The sequence below is a fragment of the Crocuta crocuta genome, unplaced genomic scaffold, assembly GCF_008692635.1.
Source record: "Crocuta crocuta isolate KB4526 unplaced genomic scaffold, BGI_CrCroc_1.0 scaffold184, whole genome shotgun sequence".
Taxonomy (NCBI): domain Eukaryota; kingdom Metazoa; phylum Chordata; class Mammalia; order Carnivora; family Hyaenidae; genus Crocuta; species Crocuta crocuta.
Window position 1 is genome coordinate 2,664,871 of NW_027530006.1, and position 24,758 is coordinate 2,689,628.

Below are 24,758 nucleotides of genomic sequence, written 5' to 3' on the forward strand. Positions count from 1 at the left end.
GACCCTCCCCTGCTCATGCTGTCTCTCTCTCTCTCCTAGAAATAAATAAAACATTAAAAAAAAATAAAATTGCTATGGTCAGTAATTTGGAATGTTTTGAACATGAGAATAACATGATCCAAGCTGTTTTCTAAAACATGTTACTCTGTGGGCTATGTTGTCAAGAATGGACTCTGTGAGAGCAAATGTAACAATGCGAGAAACCAGTTAGATGAACTGCAGGAGTTCAGGTGAAAGATGGTGGTGGCACAGACTATGATGGCAGCAGTACTGAGAAATATTCAGGTGCCATTTGCAAAACAGAAATGGCTGATGAACTGGTTGTTTGGAATGAAAGAAAAGAAAATATATCAGAAAAACTGCCTGGTATACATATATTTATAGAATCTTGCCATGTTAGAATTGAAAGAGAGCTTGGAAATTATGCAGTCCTAGCTCTCTATATTACATGTGAAGAAATTGAAGCTCAGGAGCAGAAAATGATTTCATTTGCAGCATACAATCAGTTAATGCCATGACTAGTATTACATATATTTATTATACACAAACTTAATGTATCTTCTTATCCATCTATCTATGCATCTGACCATTTGTCCAATGAATCATTCACTAACTTAAACATTCACCTTTCACTTATTTATTCATTCAATAAGCATTCACTAAACAATTACATTGCCCATGGTGTGCTAATACTGGAGGAAAATGAGGGTGAGAGATATGATATTGCATATGGCACTGTCATCCCCTTAAGGACCTCATAGCCTGTTTGGAAAAGATAAAATAGACCAACAGCTAGAATCTTGCTGATCTAAACCACACGCTAACCACCTTGCTTGTACCATAAGACTTTCACTATTTCACATTAATGGACTAACTCCTTCAAAAAGTATCTCAGAAGACTCAGAAGACAAACTGAGGGCTGATGGAGGTGGGGGAGAGTGGAAAGGAGATGATGGGTATGAAGGAGGGCACTTGTTGGGATGAGCACTGGGTGTTATATGGAAACCAACTTGGCAATCAACTATTTAAGAAAAAAAAAGTATCTCAGAAGATTCTATGATCCCACCTATGGATGCTTTCCCAATTCTCCTTAACCTTTGAGGCTGTTCCCCATGTCTTCATGTAGAAATAGAGAATATGTATAACACCTATAATGATTTAAGAAGGAATCTTAAAAGATTGGGATGTATCTTAAATTTTATGGCTAGAGTAGATACCAATGCTCACCTACAAAGAATCTTTACTACTTCTCTTACAGATAAAAGGCCTCATTACAAATGTTGAAGCTGCATGAACTAATTTCTGTACATGGAGTCATCAGAAGTTAAAACTTGGAAGAGAACCTAAAGATCATACAATCCAACCTTCTCATTTTGTAGGAGTCTAGAGAAAACTGAGGACCATCTGATAGAATAGAAAGGTTTAGAACCTGGGTCTTTCAATCCTTGTCTACTTACATTTCCCCTCTTTTCTCTGACTGCTATTCTCTTCATCTCTCTTATCACTATAAAGTCAATTTTTTGATGTGTTTTTCATTGAAAGAAACTTTAAGGAATTTGAGTTTGAAATTATGCTCAAGCTTTATCATATGATTATGAAAGTATGAGTTAAAATATGATCAATATTTTAATCAACATAGGTGGATCCTCTTTATGGTATTAATACTTACAAGATACTACTGGAAGGATTTCACCACAATCTACTTAACTCATTTGCTTTGATGGGTACTTACATGGTTGCCAACTGTTCACTACCTGAAGCATCATGGCAATAAAAATGTGTGTACAGTTATCTCTTTAAAATGTTCAATTATTTCCATAAGAGAGATGTTGAATGGATAGTCAAGGGTTATACTCATTCAAATTGGTGATATACTGCCTGATTATCATCTAGGAAGACGGATACAATTTACACCTGCATCAACATTATCATTCTTAGAAACATTTGTGAATGAGGAAGGATTGAGAAAATGTTGAAAGAAGGAAAGAAGTAATAAACATCAGCCCTGAGAATTTAAAAAGAGAGATTACTTAGGTAGAGTTTATATTCAGCTAGGAGCCAAAAGCTAAGCAATCTCATCCTTATCTCTCTTTTTTTGTCACACGTAATAATTAAAAAGTCTTGATTGTTATATCCACAAAAGATATATTTTTTACCTCATAAATGTATTTATGTATAGGCATATATAGACATTTACATATATACCTCTTTATCACATGTAAATCAACATAAGTTCTTAATATTAAAGTGATCTTAGACATTCATACAGGTCCAAAACTCAGTCTTACTGTGTAGCATGCAGTTTTTAAATTACAATATAGACTAACTCTATTCTCTTATAAATATTAAATATGTAACAAAAATTTTCCATTCATCCTTATTATAAATAGTCTAATGATAATATTTTACTTTTGCTCATTTTTGTACTAAATTTTATATATTCTTCATAATTTTAAAAGCTCTTTATATATGAAATACATTCCCCTTTGTCATATGTACTGTTATCAAGACACAACAAACATAAAGTTTAACAAAACCTCAAAGTAAAATTTTATTATATCCTATCTTCTTGTACTCTCTGTATGTAGCACAGATATTCCTATATGATTTAAACTGCTTGGGCTTCAAGATTCTTGGACAAATACTTAAATTGGGTAGAGCATAACAATCACAAAGTCAAAGTTTTGGGTGCCAGATATGATTTTCAAAAACTTCAGAGGGAATTTCTGATCTTAGACAAACACCATACCACGGACCTGTATTCTTGAAAAAGATAATTATGACTTAGGACAATTAAGACGAACTACAGAATGATACTTCATTGCATAAGTCTTCTCCCTTCACAGAACAGCCTGTGTCATCTTCACATACAAAATATGACACATTATTAATAAAGATCAATGTGGAAAACATTTTTAACACTATATGTTTGCCAAAATTTAGAAATGAAATTAAATGCATCAGAGGTTTTCAAAAGCATGTTATTTCCATGGTCACATAAGTATTTATGAACAGCAAACTTAATAACTATGAATAATTATCAGACCAAATTACAAAGTTTTCATACTGATAGGACTCTGGACTTTAAAAAAAAATTCCCCCAAAAGAAATCTTCATTTTTAATTCTGTCACTCTCTATATTTAAGAAGGATTAAATTGGTATGCCTTGTATATACACATATATATACACACACATATATGCATACATATATATGAAAAATATATATATGTGAATATATGAAAGAAACCCTGATAATGAGGAACGGTTCTATCATTTCCTAAAAGTTTATGTATAAATTTCATATACTAGCATATCTAAATGCATCTGCTATTAAAAGCACAAGTGTGCCCCCTTCTGAATAAATGAAATATTGAGTCCTATATTTGCTCTTAAAATAACTACCTCCCTCTTTCTGGGCCAAACTGAAGAAATGAATTTGGGCAAATACCAGCAGCAACTTTTAAGAGCACTCTTTTCTAGAAACATTCAAGATCAGAGGCATTAAAAAATAATGTTCAGATGTTACCTCACTTTGTCTTTTTATATTTGTCTTTTACCACAGGACAAATCTTTTAAAATAAAGCTCCCAAGAAGCAAGTTTGATCTTACTCTGAACAGAGAACCAAAAACCAGTTTGCTACAAAACCCAGAGTGGGGCAGAATGAGTTGGGTAGAGAGGTGGCAACTCTTTCAGAAATTGAAATAGTGATAACGACGTCAGGAAGAAGTGAAGTGACATTCCACTAAAACAATTCCATATGTTTTGAAATACAGTGGCTACACAAGCTAAGTTTCTATGTTGATTTCAAGTTCTCTTCCTCTTCCAGTTTTGCAGCTGAGGAAATGAAGGCTCAGAATGAGTATGTGGGTTTTGGAAAATCATTTAATAATCAAGCCATACCTTCCTATCCTCTATCCAGTGTTGTACCTGCAGTAAAACATAATGATCCAAATTAACTATGCTAGTAGTTTTATATCTATCTGATAGACTTAATCTTTAAATCCATTCTTTTCAATCTAGACTCCCTTTTTATCTCTCTTCCTATAAATTCAAAACAAAAAATAATTATGACCAAAATATGACACCATGTTTGATTTGATTATCTTAGGCAGTGTGCCACTTGACAATTACAAAATGCTACAGAAATGAAATGTTGATGATGATGATGATGAAAATGACAAAAGTGATAGTTATGATTATGTGAGTAGTAAAATAAAATGTTATGATAAAGTCCTACATTATTAGAAGCTGATAGTTAAAGGCTATCTTAAATTACAGTTAGATTTAATCTTAAACCACCTGAATAAATGAATTAACTCAGAATTAAGTTCTCCAATTCATAGTCAGGAAATATGGTCCTTTGTCTTCTACCTGCTGTTATAGAGGCAAAAATAGCTTGTCTCCTTTCAAATACAAATGTGGGCTGATTAGACCTATAGCAATTGTGACAGATTTTAGTGGAATGGTTAGCTAAATCATTTATCTTCTTTCCTAAATCCTATCATCTGAATAGATTAAAAAACAAAGACAAGAACTGATGAAATTTATAGAAGTATATTAAGATTTTTATCTCTTTAGGAAATTCCATAATTTCTTGGCCATTTGACTTAAGATGGATGTAGCTTTTCACAGAGTATATAAAAATCTATGTCCCCATGTAAATATTTTCTTTTTTTTTCCTTTTTTCTTTTTTTGCCAATGCATTTCCTGAAAACATCAACAGCTGATGTTCTCATAACTTTGGATAAAATAAACACAGGTCTTTGAATGAAATAACAGCATTATATTGATTAAATTATTTTCCAACACCATTCTTCCATGATACTACAAAGATTCTACATAGTAGAATCTTTCCAACAATGCATTTCTTACTGAATGAAGTCTTCAGTACACTGCATTTAAAAAATTTCAGAATGTTGAATCTTTAAATTGTCCCCAATGAATACAACTAACAGACAAAAGCACATTTGTAAATGTCAGTTGCCATATGGCTTACACTTTTGCTAATGATCAATCCCAAGATTAAATCAATCATTGGACAAATATTATAAAACCACGAAATGTTTACACTGACTCCCTTATTTTCTCCTGAAGTCACATCACTAACTTGTACCAATATTCATGTACATTTAACCCATGCTCACTCCTTCCTACTGCAGGATTTAATCTCATAAACTCCATTTTTTAAATGTTTATTTATTTATCTTGAGGGAGAGAGAGAGAGAGCGCGCGCGCACACACACACGTAAGCAGGGGAGGGACGGAGAGAGAAGGAGAATCCCAAGCAGTCTCCATGTGCTATCAAGTGTGCATTTCTACAAAGTGGGGCTTGATCTCACCAACCATGAGATTATAACCTGAGCCAAAATCAAGAGTTGGACACTTAACCAAATGAGTTAACCAGGCATCACTCACCAATTGAATTTGGACTGGAAACCTGTTATTTGGGCTGAGATAAGTCATTTTCAAAGAATCAACCTATGTAAAAAACTCTAAGACTGAATTAATAGCCATTGTATTCAGTGCCTAAAAATATGTTCTCAAAACATGCACTATGATCATCAACTCACAGTCATTGCTGATTATTCATAATTGTGCAATGAACCACTGTGTAAACAACCTCTATACTTCTTATTTAGGAAAATTTTAAAACATTCAGACTAGTAATTACATTGAATAATAGCTTAATTTAAATCATAAAAGACCTCTAGTGGATTGTTTGTTTCTTTTCCACTATGTGATATGTTTCGCACAGAAAGGAGTTATATATACTCATGAATCAATATGCACAACCAAAAATTAATATTGAAAATAAATGTATTTATTCTTTTTTCTTCAAATTGTAGAAATTGAGCCCAATACTCCCACTGTCACTTATCCCAACCTCCACTACATACGGACATCACCTCTTGACCTCTGAAATTCACCATGTGGTTTTCATCTGATAATTATTTAAACATGAACACTTCCTCTAATATTATTATATTTTGTTAGGAAATTTGTGTGTATGTGTGTATATGTGTGTGTGTTTCTATCTGAAGTGATTATTAGTGTGGCATCCAATTCTCTTTCTTAGATAACTGCAAATCATCTCTTATTTGTGAAATTGGTAACTGAAAATCACTATCAATCCTTATGGTCCTTGCTTGAGTGATAGAGACATAAACATATCTAAACAAATATCCCATCCCTCTTATTGAAAAGATTGGTTCAGAGATGACCAATTAAAATAGATTCAATCTCAATAGGGCACTAAGAATGAAACCAACAATAAGATACTACTACACATTTTTTTTTGAATGGCTAAAATCTCAAAGAATGGAACAACAAATACTGGTCAGGATGTGGATAAACTGGAACTGTCATTCATTTCTGTTGAATATTCAAAAAGGTATGGCCACTTGGGAAGACAGTTTAGCAGTTCTAGCATAGCTAAACATAGTCTTACAATATGATGAATATACCATCAATAATGCTCCCTGGTACTTATACAAATGAAAACGTTTGTCTACACAGAACTTGCACACAAATGTGTATAGTAACTTTAGTCAAAACTACCAAAACTTGGAAGCATTTCAGATGTCCTTCAGTAGGTGAATGGATAAACAAACTGGTATATACAGTAGAATACTAATCCAGCAATAAAAATAAATGGGCTATCAAGCCACAAAAAGACATGGAAGAACCTTAGATACATATTTGCTAAGTGAAGTAAACCAGTCTGAAAAGATTAAATATCCTATGATTCTGACTAGATGACATTCTGTAAAAAGCAAAGCCATCACTGGTTGCCAGGGGTTCAGCAGGAGGGAGGGAAGGATAAATAAGTGAATCATACATCCACTTATTTTTAGGGCAGTAAAACTAGTCCTCGTGATACTGTAATGGCACATAAGTGACATTGTGCATTGGTCAAAATGCACACAACTGTATAACATGAGTGAATCCTAATGTAAACAAACTATGGACTTGAGTAAATGATATATCAATACTAACTCCTCAACTGTAAAGGGTCTGCCACATTAATGTAACATGTTAATAAGAGAAACTGTGCATGTAGGGAGAAATAGTATATGAGAGCTCTGTATTTTCTGTTCAACTTATCTATAAACCTAAGCTGCTCAAAAATAAATAAATAAACTCCATTCATTAAAAACAACAACTGGTACAATGAATCACAATTCCAAAAACTGTGTTAGAATTACTGGAGAAAAAAAAAGTCAATTAAAAGCTACTTAGGGCTACTGCGTGAAGAAAGCTTGCACATAAATAAAACCAGTATCAATAAAACACGGTGAATGACAGGAAAAGAGAGAGAATGAGGTGGGATCTTGTATCTTCTCAGCCTTCTGGAAGGCTTACACTCAGCCCTATCCCTATGCCTCTCAAAACTGTCAGCCAATAGAACACCTTTAGGTCAGAATGAGTTGGGTTTTCTGGCACTTGCAACCAAAATACTTCTTAATAATACATCTCTACAGATACAGATCAATATCACAGTTCTTATTTTAGATTATGAGATGATAGAATCCAAGATTACTTTTACAGTGGGGAAGAGAACATTTTCAAATAACATGATGACAGACCTTCAGAAATGGAGGTGAAGACAATGAAATAGACTTTGTCCAAGCAGTGATTTTAACATTGCATATGGCAGACACATATATGGTCCATGGAATTATCTCAGGGCTACTGTAGAATAAGCAGAGGTCACAGGTGAAGGTAAGCAATGAGCAGACAAGACTCCCAAACCCAGCAACAACAGTTCCTTTTCTTTATTTATGGAGCATCTTTCTAAGTTCTCCTTTGAACAAAGAATTGTTCAGTCCTCATCTGAGTGTTATGTGGAAACTAATTTGACAATAAACTATTAAAAAAAATAAAAAAATAAAATAAGCTTACTTATGTTTATATCAAAAAAAAAAAAGAATTGTTCAGTCAAGATGAAGCTTGAAAACCATTATTTTTGGAACATGAGTAGTTCCCAAGTTCAGGCCATGTTCAGCTCCAGGGGAGACCTTCAAATAAACTACCAGAATAATAATATGAAAACTGAATTTAGCAACAACTTCTTGTTAAAACAGGTACACTGGCTAGATCAGAACAACCTCCACCTTTCTAAGAAGAAAAGATCAGCCTCCACAGGGATAGAAATGCTTGGTATCTTGGAAAATCCACTTTTATGTCATAATATAGTAGAAAAAAGGAGAAGAGAACCAAATGACATTGATATCAATATATACCTTGTAAACCAGGACTCCGATTTTATGAAGGACCTCTCAAGACGATCTTTCCAAATTAGTTTTTTCCTAGTATCTTCTATTCCATGGTATTTTATGGAATAAATGAACAGATAAATGAACAAGCCCTTGGAGTTGTTCAAAGTAATGCCCTTACTGTTGTCACATTAATACCCGTTGTTCCGTCTACATAGTACCAGCTATCTCAGGTAGGAATTTTAGTCTTAATGCCAGACTGGAAAAATGACCTTCTAGCAAGTAATGCTCACAGTTCTTGGTTCTCTCACAATCTCGGCCCATCATATTCTAATATATCTCCAAATCATCATTTTCACCCCAAATTTATTCCAGGCAATTTTTGAAATGTTTAACTTAATTTTTAATACTGAGGTCCGTACCTGTTCAACACAACTCTTGCTTTCTGACAGACTTATTTTGTGTCTGTTGGAAGACTTGTACACAGCTATAAGAAGGTAATAACAAACATGATAATATTAATAACTTACTGTTGTGTCACATTGTACTTACTTCTCAAAGACTTTGAAATATATGATCCATTTTAGGAGCTTCTACTTACTAAATAAAACACTTACTGACTTCTCTAAACTGTCCTGAGGATTCCACGCTCCAAAAACTGTCTATTTAACAGGTACAACTGGCAATTCTGCCAACTGGGATTCCTGCTGCTAATGTGGTTTCCCATATTGTTGTGTGGGAAGCATTCGTGACATCAGCTTCAGAACTAACCATGGAAATAGCAGATCTCACACACACCTACTCTCCACAAATCATCACGGACAGCTTCCCTCTTGCATATTTGTAAGAAAAAGGGAAGCAGATGATTTTTGTTTCTTGAGGGGGTGGAGATAAAAATTCCCCAGCTATTTGTTGCACATCACAGTCATGGAAAATGTTTCAAGAAAGATTTGAAGCAGAAATGAATAATTTTGGACTCTGAACTTGCCTCTACTGCTCTCTCAAGAAGTGTACATAACAAGAATGTTTTTCCTTTTATCACAGAGTTCTGGCAAACATTTCAGAGCATGAGGATTAATCCAATTGTTGAAAAACTGTTTTTAGTCATAAGAAACATGGAAAGCAATTTTTATGAGCATTCTCAAAGACTTATTTTATGCCAATAATATTGAAGATGGAAAAAAATAAGTTAGGGCTCTACTTTCTTTTTAATTAGCTACATTTAAAGGGCAATGTAGTGTTTATAGAAGCAAGTATACTTTGACAAATGTATATCCTACAGAGAAAAGTTTCTGATGAACTAAGCTGTATGAGAATTTTGCCACAGCATTTCTTTCTCACTCAACAATTTTATGTGATTTTGAACATGTCTGTTCACGACTGTGCTTTAAAAAATAATCTAGGTTATAGCTCAGTTCTTATCTGTAAGATTTTAGTTTTTAAGCTCCTTTGTACAAGCCTCAAAGGAAGCTTCAAGTGTCAGTTTGGGCTATGCCAAATGTTGGGTTTTAGTCCTACACACATAAACTTCATGCTCACATATGGATGGAAATTAGTACTTTAATAGGTAGCTGGAAACAATAATGTTATATTTACAAGAGAATTCCTAGGCATAGAGTCAGGAACTCATGCTGTGAAGGAAAAAGATACAAAACCATTAATTTATGAGAGAGGGATATGGGCCAAACCATGTCAAAAAATCAGGGATAACTGTAAGTCAATGAGATGGGTATTTCTCTACCAGCTAAACTAGCTCCACCATCTGGAACATACTATCAGTTTCCAGTGTATTTGATTCAACAGTTTTTGAATGACAAGATTCCATTTTTCACAGAGTGGGAATTTTCCTTATTCAAATGTTATAAATAAAGTAAGACTATTTTGATATATTTATTAGTTCACTATTTTAAATATGCATGATTCACTTTAGAAAGATATGACTATACCATAGGATGGATTAAGGTGGCCAGCACATGAAAGATTCTCTCACATGATAAACCTTATCTTACGCTGTACCCATCTTCATTCATGTTCTGTGACACTGCTCCTAAAAGAGAAGTTGGGGGCACCTGGGTGGCTAAGTTGGTTAAGCATCTGACTCTTGGTTTTGGCTCACGTCACGATCTCACAGTTTGTCAGTTCGAGTCCCACATTGGGCTCCATGTTGACAGTCCAGAGGTTGCTTGGGATTCTCTCTCTCCCTCTCTCTCTGCCCCTTACCCATTCACTCTCTCTGTCTCTCTCTCAAAAATAAACAAACTTTAAAAAAATATTTTAAAAAGAGAGAAGTAGAAATAGTTTATACTAAAATGATTTATATTTATTGACCTTGCCCTGTCTAACTCATATTTCATTTATTCTTTCGGCATTAAGTCAACCATAGGAGACACAAAGAGCAGATACCTAACTTTATTTCTGCACTTTTATTTATTTTTTAAACGTTTTTTATTTATTTTTGAGAGAGAACGAGAGAGCAAGAGAGAGAGTGAGCATGAGCAGGGGAGGGTCAGAAAGAGAGGGAGACACAGAATCTGAAACTGGCTCCAGGCTCTGGGCTAGCTGTCAGCACAGAGCCCGACGCGGGGCTCTAACCCACGAACCATAAGATCATGACCTGAGCTGAAGTCAGACGTTCAATAGCTCAATTGACTGAGCCACCCAGGTGCCCCTGTTTCTGCACTTTTAAAGAGACAGCACAGAAGAGCACTCGTCTATAAAAGAAGTTCTTAATACCTCCTATTTCACATCTTTGTTTGAAGAAATGGATTTAGTTCTGTTCATTCAGAATATACCTAAAAAAGACATGAAGACTATTAAACCCTATGACATTTTCCTTTGGAGTGTTTTTTGAGCTTGTGAAGGACTGCAGAAATTACATAATGTGGTCCATTAGGTTTTAGAATGAATGTTCTTTATACCCAAAGAGGTAGATTTAATTGTACTCTAAAATGTTTAACCCTATAGCCTAGAGCCTAGTCTACTGAGTCCTTAATTGCATATAGTTGGTATAGTGTGTGTCATTCTGCCCAGTTGTTTATTTGCTGAATGAAGGTCACTACATGGGGTTCAATGAGAGATGCAATAGACAAAGGACAACCCTGTTTGTGGTTCTTTTGGTCAAGATCTTCCTATCTGGAGTCCAATCACCTGTTTGTTTGTTTTTTAACTTTTTAAAAAATGTTTATTTATTTTGAGAGACAAAGAGACTGAGTTGGGGGGGGTTGTTGCAAAGCAGAGATGGAAAGAATCCCATATAGGCTCCATGCTCAGCACAGAGCTTGACACAGGGCTCAAACTTACGAACTACAAGATCACAACCTCAGCTGAAATCAAGTCAGATGCTTAACCGACTCAACAACCAAGGTGCCCCCGATCACCTGGGTTTATAACCAATTCTGCCAGTTACTACCTGGACAAGTTACTTAACCTAATTATATGTTTATTTACTTATTTGTAAAATGGAAAATTTAGAAGCAACTTAGGATGTGTGGTGTGAAGGCTCAAGTAAAGATGAAATGCATGGCACAGAGAGTGCTCAATAAATGTTAGCCATTGTGATTACTATTATCATTATCAGTACAGTATATTTCTAAATACATAAGTAAATAGGTAGAGATGTAGAGATATAGCATATAATATAACTTTCTTCAGAACATTTTCTGTCTTTTGTGTAAATTGCCAGTCTTTATTACTTTTCTTCTCCAGAATATATACATATTTTTCCAAGTGTATTTTCCAAGTATATGTATATGTATATTTTTCCAGTGTATTTTCCAAGAAACATTGCCAACATCCAATAAAACTCGTGCACGAGAATTAAGTACCAATGTAATGGGAAAATGTACCCAGAAAAAAGTGGCCAAACTCTTTACCTCACTACTTGATATTGATTTTTATCACATAGTTCCTAAGTTCTCTAAGAAAGTCTTAGCAAATATCTCTATTAATGATTATTAACTTCTCTCTAAAATGGAATTACTATATAAATATTGTAACAAGAAATGATAAGGCCATTGTTTACCATTCTGAAAAACAGAGTTTTGGAAACTTCTAAGGAAACTATTTTCTGCAAAGTGATGGTTTCATGAAACTATTAGGTAAGGATTCAATCAGTAAAAGACCTATCTCAACAAAAGTAAAAAATTAAATGTGAACTTCCTGTTAACTAACTGATATCCACAAATAAAAATAAGAATAACTGTCAATATGTATTCTCCATGTGGTACAAAGAAGTCAATTTAATCAACATAATATACCTTCATCATACTTTATCAACATGTCTCAACCCAGAGCATATTATTATTCATATTTAGTACATACAACACAACACATATGGATGTCAAAGAAAGCTACTAGGGCTGTTTGTTTCTTTTGCTTTTTTTTTTTATGGTTTGTTTTTGATAAACTCTGCATTCAAGTACAAGAGCAATCTAGGATTGTATATGAAAAAAAAATGAAAGAAAATGGTGGGGTAAAGAGAAATCAAATTAATAGATAGTTATCCCTTAAGTGATTCTTTGCTTGTGGATTATTAGCAACACTCTTAAAATTTTAAGAATGTTCTTATTACCCATGTCACTTCTTTCCATCTCTCACAGGTCTTCAGAATAAAGTTTTAGAGCACAGGTTTCCAAGTCAGACTCTTTAGTTCCACTTTTAGTTCAATTACTTTATAGGTCAAAGTCTCAGTCTTCTCATATTTGAAGTGAGGTCAATAATAGTATATATATTATTAAAGGGGGCTTAGGATAAATGCCTGGCACATAGCTAAGTATGCAAAAAAAAAAAAAACCATACTATTTTTGTTTTTGTAGGCAATGTTCAAATGGTACTTGTTCAGCAAAAGTCAACTGAATTTAAATTTACCCAAACCAATTATTTTTTCCTGGCTCCCATTCTCCTTGGCCATGCAGAGTGTGAGATTTTTCACACAGTAGATATTTAAAATTTAATTAATTAAAGTTATTTTTGCTACTTCTTCTTTACTTAGACATGAAGAGTGAACTTTTTCATTTATTCATTTACTTATTTTTACTTTCTTACTTTCACTGCTCTGCTTCTCCTAATACTCCTAAGACTCAGGGATCTGCCTCTTTTTCTATCTGTGTCCGATTCTATTGGTGTCATGTATGGATTCTCAGCCTCAGTACAATTGCTATTTGATGCTAGATAATCCTTTGTTGCTAAGGCTATCTTGAGCATTACAGGGTGGTTAGCAGCATTCCGGGCCTTCACCAATGAGATGCTAAGCAGCACCCTACCTCCTTGTGACAGTCAGCAATGTCTAAAGATATTATTAAGGATCTCCTGGAAAACTGCCCCCCAACTGATAAGCAATACCATAATATATTGGTTAACTACATGCTCTAGAGCAGGAAACTTTCCTGTTTTAGCCAACAGCACGCATTCAATAATAACTTGAGAAAATAATGGGCAAAAACGATAAAAAATCATTTCACCTTTCCAGTCCTTAGTTTCCTGGTCTCTAAATAATACAAGAAACTATTTTATTTATGTTTTTAATATAATTTATTGTCAAACTGGTTTCCATACAACACCCAGTGCCCATCCCAACAAGTGCCTCCTCAATGCCCATCACCCACTTCCCCCCTCCCCTACCCCCCTCAACCCTCAGTTTGTTCTCAGTATTTAAGAATCTCTTATGGTTTGCTTCCTTTACTCTCTGTAACTTTTTTTTTAACCCCTTCCCCTTCCCCATGGTCTTCTGTTAAGTTTCTCAAGATCCACATATGAGTGAAAACATACAGTATCTGTCCTTCTCTGACTGACTTATTTCATTTAGCATACTACCCTGCAGTTCCATCCAAGTTGTTGCAAATGGCCAGATTTCATTCTTTCTCATCGCCATTGAGGAGTCTGAAATTAAGTCCTCCATTAGAAACAACCTCAGGCTGCACGTAGTCCCAGTTCCAAAAAAAAGCCTCAGCTGAAGCCACCCTCGGACCACCCTCGGATCTGCCAATCAGAAGAAATGTGTAACATTCCTGTAGTCTTGGAGACGAGTCAGGACTGGGAACTGCAGGTAGTTACTTTGTACAAACTTGCCAATCAATCACCGCTTGCAGAAGCCCCACGTAGATTCTTTGAGCCCACCTCATAATTGGTCATTTCAAAAGACTCTCAAAGGTCATGACTGGGTCCTGCCAAACATAACGGACGCCTCGCAGATACTGAATGGTCAAAACTGTTACTATGCTGTTACTATGGGTATTGTACAATTATGATTGGTGCTTATGTAATGATGCAAAACGTACAAGGTGTGCACGGTAACACCCCCACCCTTCCCCCATAAAAACCCTGCTCACCACTGTTCGGGGCTTCACTTGGCTGCTGCTGTGCCGGTAGACAGGTGAGCCCCTGCTCGAGCTTGTAATAAAGACCCTTTTGTACTTGCATCGGTTCCGGCTCCTTGGAGGTCTCTGGGAACTCGCGATTCGGGCATAACACCATGTAGCATTCCATTGTATAGATAAACACATCTTCTTGATCCATTCGTCAGTTGATGGACATTTAGGCTTTGTTGAAAGTGCTGCTATACATTGGGGAACATGTGCCCCTATGCATCAGCACTCCTGTATCCCTTGGGTAAATTCCTAGCAGTGCTACTCCTGGGTCGTTGGGTAGTTCTCTTTTTAATTTTTTGATGAACCGCCAAAAATTTTCCAGAGCATCTGCACCAGTTTACATTCCCGTCAACAGTGCAAGAGGGTTCTCATTTCTCCACATCCTCACCAGCATCTATAGTCTCCTGATTTGTTTATTTTAGACACTCTGACTGGCATGAGGTGATATCTCAGTATGGTTTTGATTTGAATTTCCCTGGTGATGAGTGACACTGAGCATCATTTCATGTATCTGTTGCCCATGTGTCTGTTCATATCTTCTGCCCATTTCTTCAGTGGGTTGTTTGTTTTTCGGGTGTGGAGTTTGGTGAGTACCTTATAGATTTTGGATACTAGCNTTTCTTGATTCTCTTTCTGTTGCTTCATTGTTGGTGTATAAAAATGCAACTGATTTCCGTATGTTGATTTTGTACCCTGTGACTTTGCTGAATTCATGTATCAGTTCTAGTAGTCTTCTGGTGGAGTCTACCGGGCTTTCCATGTAGAGTAGCACGTCATCTGTGAAAAGTGAAAGTTTGACTTCATCTTTGTCAATTCTGATGCCTTTTATTTCCTTTTTTTTTTTTTTTNAAGCTGCGGGCTTTTCAAAAATGACTTCGGTGATGTTTAAGTAAGTTCCTTCTATCCTGACTTTCTCGAGGGTTTTCATTAAGAAAGATGCTGTATTTTGTCAAATGATTTTTCTGCATCTATCGAAAGAATGATAGTTTTTAGCTTTTATTTTCTTAATATGATGTATCACATTGATTGATTTGCGAATATTGAACCAGTCTTGTAACCCAAGAATGAATCTCACTTGATCATGGTGGATAATTCTTTTTTATATGCTGTTGAATTCGGTTTGCTAGTGTCTTTTTGAGGATTTCTGCGTAAATATTCACCAAGGATATTGGCCTGTAGTTATCTTTTTTTGCTGGGTCTCTGTCCGGTTTGGGAATCAAATTAATGCTGGCTTCATAGAATGAGTCTGGGAGTTTTCCTTTTATTTCTATTTTTTGGAACAACTTGAGAAGGATAGGTATTAAAGCTGCTTTAAATGTCTGGTAGAATTCCCCAGCGAAGCCATCTGGTCCAGGACGCTTATTTGTTGGGAGATTTTTGATAACCGATTCAATTTTTTTACTAGTTATGGGTCGGTTCAAATTTTCTGTTTCTTCTCATTTGAGTTTTGGTAGTGTGTGGGTGTTTAGGAATTTCTCCATTTCTTCAGGGTTGTCCAGTTAGTTGGCATATAATTTTCCATAGTATTCATTGATAATTGCTTACATTTCTGAGGGACTGATTGTAATAAATCCATTTTCATTCGTGATTTTATCTATTTGGGTTTTATCTCTTTTATTTTTGAGAAGCCTGTTAGAGGTTTATCAATTTTNAACCCAAGAATGAATCTCACTTGATCATGGTGGATAATTCTTTTTTATATGCTGTTGAATTCGGTTTGCTAGTGTCTTTTTGAGGATTTCTGCGTAAATATTCACCAAGGATATTGGCCTGTAGTTATCTTTTTTTGCTGGGTCTCTGTCCGGTTTGGGAATCAAATTAATGCTGGCTTCATAGAATGAGTCTGGGAGTTTTCCTTTTATTTCTATTTTTTGGAACAACTTGAGAAGGATAGGTATTAAAGCTGCTTTAAATGTCTGGTAGAATTCCCCAGCGAAGCCATCTGGTCCAGGACGCTTATTTGTTGGGAGATTTTTGATAACCGATTCAATTTTTTTACTAGTTATGGGTCGGTTCAAATTTTCTGTTTCTTCTCATTTGAGTTTTGGTAGTGTGTGGGTGTTTAGGAATTTCTCCATTTCTTCAGGGTTGTCCAGTTAGTTGGCATATAATTTTCCATAGTATTCATTGATAATTGCTTACATTTCTGAGGGACTGATTGTAATAAATCCATTTTCATTCGTGATTTTATCTATTTGGGTTTTATCTCTTTTATTTTTGAGAAGCCTGTTAGAGGTTTATCAATTTTGTTAATATTTGGAAACAACCCAACCCTTGGTTTTATTGATCTGTTCTACTGGTTTCTTTGGATTCTATGTTGTTTATTTCTGCTCTAATATTTATTATTTCTCTTCTTCTATTGGGTTTGGGGTGTCTTTGCTGTTCTACTTCTAGTTCCTTTAGGTGTGCTGTTAGATTTTGTATTGGGGATATTTCTTGTTTCTTGAGATAGGCATGAATTGCAATGTATTTTCCTCTTAGGATTGCCTTTGCTGCATCCCAAAGGGTTTGGATTGTTATATTTTAACTTTCATTTGTTTCCATATATATTTTAATTTCTTTTCTAATTGCCTCTTTCACGCATTCGTTCTTTAGTAGGATGTTCTTTAAGCTCCATGCTTTTGGAGGTTTTCCAGACTTTTTCCTGTGGTTGTTTCAAGTTTCAGAGAATTGTGATCTGAAAGTGTGCATGGTGTGATCTCAATTCTTTTATATTTATTGAGGGCTGAGATCACCCAACATGTGATCTATTTTGGAAAATGTACCATGTGCACTCGAGAAGAAAGTAAATTCCACTGCTTGGTGATGTAGAGTTCTAAATATATCTTTCAAGTCCATCTGGTCCAATGTATCTTTGGGGCCATTGTTTCTTTAATGATCCTCTGTCTAGATAATCTGTCTATTGCTGTAAGTGGAGTATTAAAGTCCGCTGCCATTAGCACATTCTTATCAATAAGATTGCTTATGTTTGTGATGAATTGTTTTACATATTTGGGTGCTTGCAAATTTGGTGCATAGACTTTTATAATTGTTAGCTCTTCCTGATGGATGGACCCTATAATTATTATATAATGTCCTTCTTCATCTCTTATTACAGCCTTTAATTTAAAGTCCAGTTTGTCTGATATGAGTATGGCTGCTCCAGCTTTCTTTTGACTTCCAGTAGCATGATAGATAGTTTTCTGTCCCCTCTCTTTCAATCTGAAGGTGCATCAGGTCTAAAATGAGTCTCTTGTAGACAGCAAATAGATGGCCCTTTTTTTTTTTTAAATCCATTCTGCTACCCTATGTCTTTTGATTGGAGCATTTAGTCCATTTACATTCAGTGTTATTATTGAAAAATATGGGTTTAGAGTCATTGTGTTTTCTGTGGGATTCATGCATGTAGTGATGTCTCTGGTATTTTGTGGTCCTTGCAACATTTCACTTATAGACTCCCCCTTAGGATATCTTGTAGGGCTGGTTTAGTGGTAATGAATTCTTTCAATTTTTGTTTATTTGTGAAGACTTTTATATCTCCTATTCTGAATGACAAGTTTGCTGGATAGAGGATTCTTGGCTACATATTTTTTCTGTTCATCACATTGAAGATTTCCTTCCATTCCTTTCTGGCCTGCCACGTTTCAGTAGATAGGTTTGCTACTATCATTATGTGTCTACCTTTGTATGTTAAGGCCCTTTTATCCCTACCTGCTTCAGAATTCTCTCTTTATCCTTGTATTTTGCCTGTTTCACTATGATATGTCATGCCACAGATCGATTCAAGTTACGTCTGAAGGGAGTTCTCTGTGCCTCTTGGATTTCAAAGTCTGTTTCCTTCCTCAGGTTGGAAAAGTTCTTAGCTATGATTTGTTCAAGCACACCTTCAACCTCTTTCTCTCTCTTCTTCTTATGGAATTTCTGTGATACAGATATTGTTCTGTTTGATTGCCAATCACTTAGTTCTCTAATTCTCCCTTCATACACCAGGATTTTTTTTTTATCTCTTTTTCTCAGCTTCCTCTTTTTCCAACATTTTATCTTCTAATTCACCTATTCTCTTCTCTGCCTCTTAAATCCATGGTGTAGCTGCCTCCATTTTATTTTGCACCTCATTTACAGCATTTTAAAATTCATTCTATTTTTAAGATCCTTGATCTCTGCAGCAAGTCTCTGCTCTCTTCTATGGTTTGTTCAAGCCCAGTGATTAATTTTATGACTACTATTCTAAATTCTTTTTCAGTTATGTTGCTTATACCTGTTTTGATCAATTCTTTAGCTGTCACTTCTTCCTGGAATTTCTTTTGAGGAGAATTCTTCTGTTTCATCATTTTGGGTAGTTTTCTGTCCCGTATGAGTTTTAAAAGCTTGTTATGTGTTCTGCACTTACAAGCACTGCTATATTAAAGAGGGGTCATATACTGTCCAGGGCTTGGCCATTCAGGGGGTGTTTTTTTGTTTTGTTTTGTTTTTTTGTTTTTTTTTTTTGTTTTTTTTTTTTTTGTTTTTTTTTTTTGTTTTTTTTTTTTTGAGAGTGTTACTTGGTCCTGTTGTGACTTTGGTTACTTTATTTCCCTACTCGTAGTGATGTTTTGGACCCTCCACCAGGTGTGCTTTGATTTATTCCTTGACATAGCCCTGGAGAGGAAAACAAACAAACAGGGAAAAAAACATGCAAACACACAAATAAAACAAACAGACAAGCAAAAACAGAAAAAAAAAAAAACAAAAATCTATCCAAAAGCAAAAAACCAGCAACACCAGCTATAAGTAAAGAACAGGGTGGAAGCAGTTCTGATGGGAGAGCACATACAGAGAAAAAACAGGGGCTGGGAAAAAAAGAAAATAAACATTGACCAGACAGAGCTACTAAAAGGCTTAATCCAGAGAAAGAGAAAGGAAAATAAGGAAGGAGGCAATGAAAAAGAAACGAAGATAAAATTACCCAGGGAGAGAAACTATATGGCTTGATTATTCGAGAGAGAAAGGAAAGTAAAGGAGATATAGAACATGTATCAAGAGAATGGATTACATACGTCTGTTTAAGCAAACCAATAATCAGAGTAAGCAGCCTAGAGGAGGAAAAAGATAAGAAGGAGAAAAGGGAGAATATATCTAAATAACAGGACTTGTCCTAGAATTGATCCAGGCAAAGCTGCAATGGTGGTCTGGAGGAAGGACTCGTCTGGTTCCTCAGTGTCTCTCCCACTCCAGTAGATATGTAATGTCCTGGGTGGAGGGGCATGGTTTGGTGGAGGCAGGTCCCAGGGACCTATTCCTGAGGCCGCGCCTTTGTGGTGGTGAGGAGAAAAATGGCAACACCCCAGTCTCTTCTCCACAGACCACTGGACTCTGTTCAGGCCATCTTCACTGTGTCGCTGGTACAGATTGGGCAGTCTTTGTCAGTCTGCCAACTCCCGGGTCCCACTGTTTGGCTGAAATTTAAACTCCCATTCCATGCAACCCAGCACTGGGGAAGCACTTCCCTATGCCCACAGAATATGTGGTTCCAGCTGATTTTGTCTTGTTCCGAAGGCCTTTAGGGAAGAGGACTGTTTTCCCCTGCTGCAGACTGCCCCTTGACCAAATCTGGAGATGGCTCCCGTCTTCCGCAGGTGTGCAAACAGGGCAGTTGGCCCCAGTCCGGAGAAAGCCCTGCAGTTAGAGATAGGATCCCTCTCCATCCAGGTCAGAGGCTTTTCTCTTGTCCAGATATGGTCCTATGGTTCCGCAACTGCTCTTTCTCTTCCCCTTGTCTCTCTGCAGAAGGGGATCCTTCCCCTCCATGCCCACGTGGCCTCGTTTTATCTCCGCCAGTTTGCAATCATGAACCTATCGGCCTTTAAGTTGTCCCCGTTTCTCTCTTGTAGACTCAGTCACTTTTCCTCTTAGACTCTTGGGTTTCGAACTCCTTTGGCTTCAGCCCTTCTTTGAGAGATGCAGGAAGTATGGATCCCCCTACTTCTCCACCATGTTGGTCCCTTTCAAGAACCTATTTTAAAGAGTTATTTGAATGACCCTTAATGGGATTTAAATGAGATAATATATTTGACCCTCAAACAGCATGTATTGTTTTTTACAAATAGTTTATTGTCAAATTAGTTTCCACATAACACCCAGTGCTCATCCCCACNCAGCATGTATTTTTTTTAACATGTATTTATTTGAGAGAGAGAAAGAGGGAGGGGAGAGAGAGTATGTGAATGGGGAAAGGAGTAGAGAGAGAAGGAGACAAAGAATCGAAAGCAGGCTCCAGGCTGTCAGCACAGAGCCCAATGCAGGCTCAAACCCACAAACTGCAAGATCATGACCTGGGTTAAAATCAAGAGTCAGATGCTTAATCTACTGAGCCACCCAGGCACCGCAAAAGCACATATTTGAACTGTGTGGGTCTACTTATATATGGATTTTAAAAATAAACACAATAAAATCCTGTAAATATATTTTCTTTTATCATTTTCTACATTTTCTCTTCTCTAGCTTACTTTATTATAAGAATACAGTAGTATATAATACATATAACATACAAAATATGTGTTAACTGTTTATGTTATTAATTAGGCTTCTGGACAACAATAGGCATTAGTATCTACGTTTTGAGGGAGTCAAAAGTTGTATGCAGATTTTTGACTGCATAGAGATGGGTGCGACTGACCCTTCTACCATTCAGGGTTCAACTCTATACATCAGCTACTGGGTTTAGTTTGTAGCAGAAATCAGATGGGATTAAACTCACAAGGATTTGATTAGAGAAAATGGTCATGTGAGAGATAAAGGGACGAGACTGAAAAATGGAGCCAAAGGACCATGATGCAAATTTGACTCTAGAAGGAAGGTTGGGTGGAAGTGCTCTTATTGGCCATATAGTCTAATAAAGTATCCACAGGCTAAGGGAGTGTCCTGGAGCTATAGTCAGTCATTAATGGAGTCCCATCTGCCTTAGAATCTTTGCCATGCTCAGTCCTCATTGGGAGTCATTCATGGGAGATGTAGCTTCAGTGCACCCACAGCAATGAATTTCAGAGCTCACCAGCTGGAGCCCTTGATCAGTTACACTCCTCATAATTAGACGTCTGCCAGATTCATGTTCATGGCTGCCATGTACTATGCATAATGCTTCAAACAGACTATGGCCTTATTATTATTATTATTATTAATTATTATTACCATCTTCATTATAATTACTTGTCTTATTCATATGCCAAATACATTATGCAGCAGCCCCCGTGTCCCTGGCCCTCTTCTGAAATTCTATAGCACATACTGCTTGTATCACCTTCTTGGCATTCATTAGACATCTCTACAAGACATATGATAGGGATCCCAAAATTAACATGCCCAAAACAATACTTTCAATCTTGTCTACCTGGCAACATCTTCCTTTCCAGTCACTGCGATCTCAAAAATAGGCACCATCATCCAATCCAGTAGCTCAAACCAAAGCTCTGGAATCATCTTTCACTCCTCTCACACATCACATTTGATTCAAAAGCATATCTTGTCACTTGGCCTCCTGAATTCAACTATTTATTTCTTCCCCATGTTTTGCCCTTCATTCCATCTGCCATCTATCCAGAATAAAAATTCACATGGAGAAATAATAAATGATTACACTGCATGGATCCAAGGCATAACATTGCTATCTATGCCAGAAGTTGGCAATTTTTTTTTTAAGGCTATATAGTAAATATCTTAAACTTTGCAGGACAAGAGACTAAATCAAGGACTTTATGGAGGTACTTATAGAATCATTTAAAATGTAACCATTTAAAAACATAGAAACTATTCTTAGCTCTCAGACTAAAGAGCAAAAGCAGTCCATGCAATAGATTTGGTCATGGATTGTAGTTTGCCAGCTACTGGCCCAAACTATCATCTCTCAATAAACAAGTCATCTTTCCTCTGTGACTTCCAACACTATTCTTCACAGGAGAGCGGGCTGAGTCTTTTGTAATGAAAATAAATTATATCACTCCATTTCTCTCAACATTTGAAGTGCTTCTTATAACAATTGTTAAAAAGTTCAAAATCCTTACTATGACCTTTAAGATCCTATTGATTTATCGCCCACCTCACCTCTTTGATTTCATTCTCCATCACACTGCCTCTTTCTTTTTTTTTTACTTTAAAACATTTACTTTTATTTATTTATTTATTTNGTTAGAAGGCTCTCTCAGTGGATTCTGCGTCCTTTTTCTCCCAATCTCTCAGGTTTTATAAGGTTTCCAATGGCTTCAGATCTTTTCTGTGTGATGTATGGGCGTGAGTGCAAGTACGGAGCGCCTTACTTCTCCGCCATCTTGCCCCCTCCTCCCATCACACTGCCTCTTAATTTCATCCTGTAGTCAGACTGATTCTTGAGTTACTTCAAATGCTATTTGCATGTTCTGTCTCACGACCTTTGGCTTGGTGTTCTCCTCTCCTGTCCTCTAAAAGAACCACCTCACATCTGTCTCTGCTAAAATCTTTATTTCTCATAGAAGTCTTTCCTTATACCATATCTAAAATGTTCCTGATCTGTCACTCTCTCTCTTCTTACCCTGCATTGTATTTCTTCACCCTCGCTACTGCCCGGTAGGACGTTCATTTGTTGGTAGCCTATCTCCTCTACTAAAATATTAGCTATTAAAATACAAGGATTTGATAGTGTGAAGACATCTCCATGCAAGAAGAGTTCCTAACACTGACTAAAAATGGCTCTAATAATTTTTTAATAAAATATAGAATTTTATGACTTTTGAATCATTTATTGCATCATCTAGGCTAATGCTAAACACCTGAAGGTTTGAGACCCATCTCTCATTTATTTCTCTTCTGTTGCTCTTATGACTTACACATAATTGGTACTAAACATTTATTAGCATTAAACCCATCAAGCATACACACAGTTATCTCCTTGCTTTCACTAAAACAGATATGTTTCTTTGTTTTGTCAGTAGGAAATCAAGACTTTACTGTTTTTCTTTTCTGATAATAAAACTAGTGCATGCTGGCCATTAAAATAAAATATAGAAATAAAATATATATCAATTGAAATGCCCCTAAAATTTCAGTTCTAAGAGACAATCAGTGATGGGTTGACCTGGCTCTTTATTGTTTTTCTATGCACAAATTACATCATTTTTATTGTAATAAAAACAGGATCATACTTCCCATAATGCCTTAATGCTTTCTGACCTTTGGTTGTCATTATTGTTAATACTAGGTCTCTGATATATGTTCATGCCAAGAATTTATAATTTGAGATTTTGCCTTTGAAAAATAAACAAGGAAAATAAAAGAGCTATTAATTAGCATACTTATAGATTGAATTATTGCAGAAGTGACAAATAGGGGATTTTCAATGAGCAAGATAAGATGACATTTGGAAATCAATGGGTAGATGGTGAGGTCTGGATATAAAGCAGACAAAATCATATCATCTGCAGTTTAACAGATTATTTAGAAGATACAGATTAACAGTCTAAATTCTACAGGAGTAGGAATAAGATTGAGGAGTATAATAAAAGAAGTAGCAAAATTGCAACAGAACAGTCAAACGGATATGTTTTTTGGCAATAATTGTGAAAGGTCTGGAAATGAGAAAGAGGGAACTGGTAGTGGCTGCTATATAAAGAGAAAATAAACAAGATTAAATAGATCAAGTTACAGCATGATGACTTCTTTAACAATCTGGAAAAGGTTTGGGAAGCATTTAACCAGACACATACTTTATGTGAAAAATTAAGATCAGAAAAACTATTTTCTGGTTAACATGAACATATACATTTCAAATGCTCTGTTACTGCATTGTACAACTTAAATTATTATTGCTGTTATCTTTTTCCAGGAACCTTAATTTTCAGTTGAAGATGTCAAACATTTTCACACACCAGAAGTGATACATTAACAAAATACAGAAAGGTAAAAAGATATTTTTGCTATCATTTTTAAAGTGAGTTGTTTACATGGAATAATTTTTGGCATGTATGGGGTTATTAGTGTTTATAGTGACCAATCTTTTTCCTGTGCATTTTCTTTAAACTTTTCAATTGCTTTCTACTCAGATGTTGAGTTTCTAACTTGATTTCATCTCTATTCAGTAATTCTAGCATAATCTTTTGAGCCGAAACTATTGCTGCTAAGGCAGTACTTATGATATGCCCATAACCCCTGTTTGAGATGTAGCCCTTCTCTGTATTTATTCCTACCCTTGT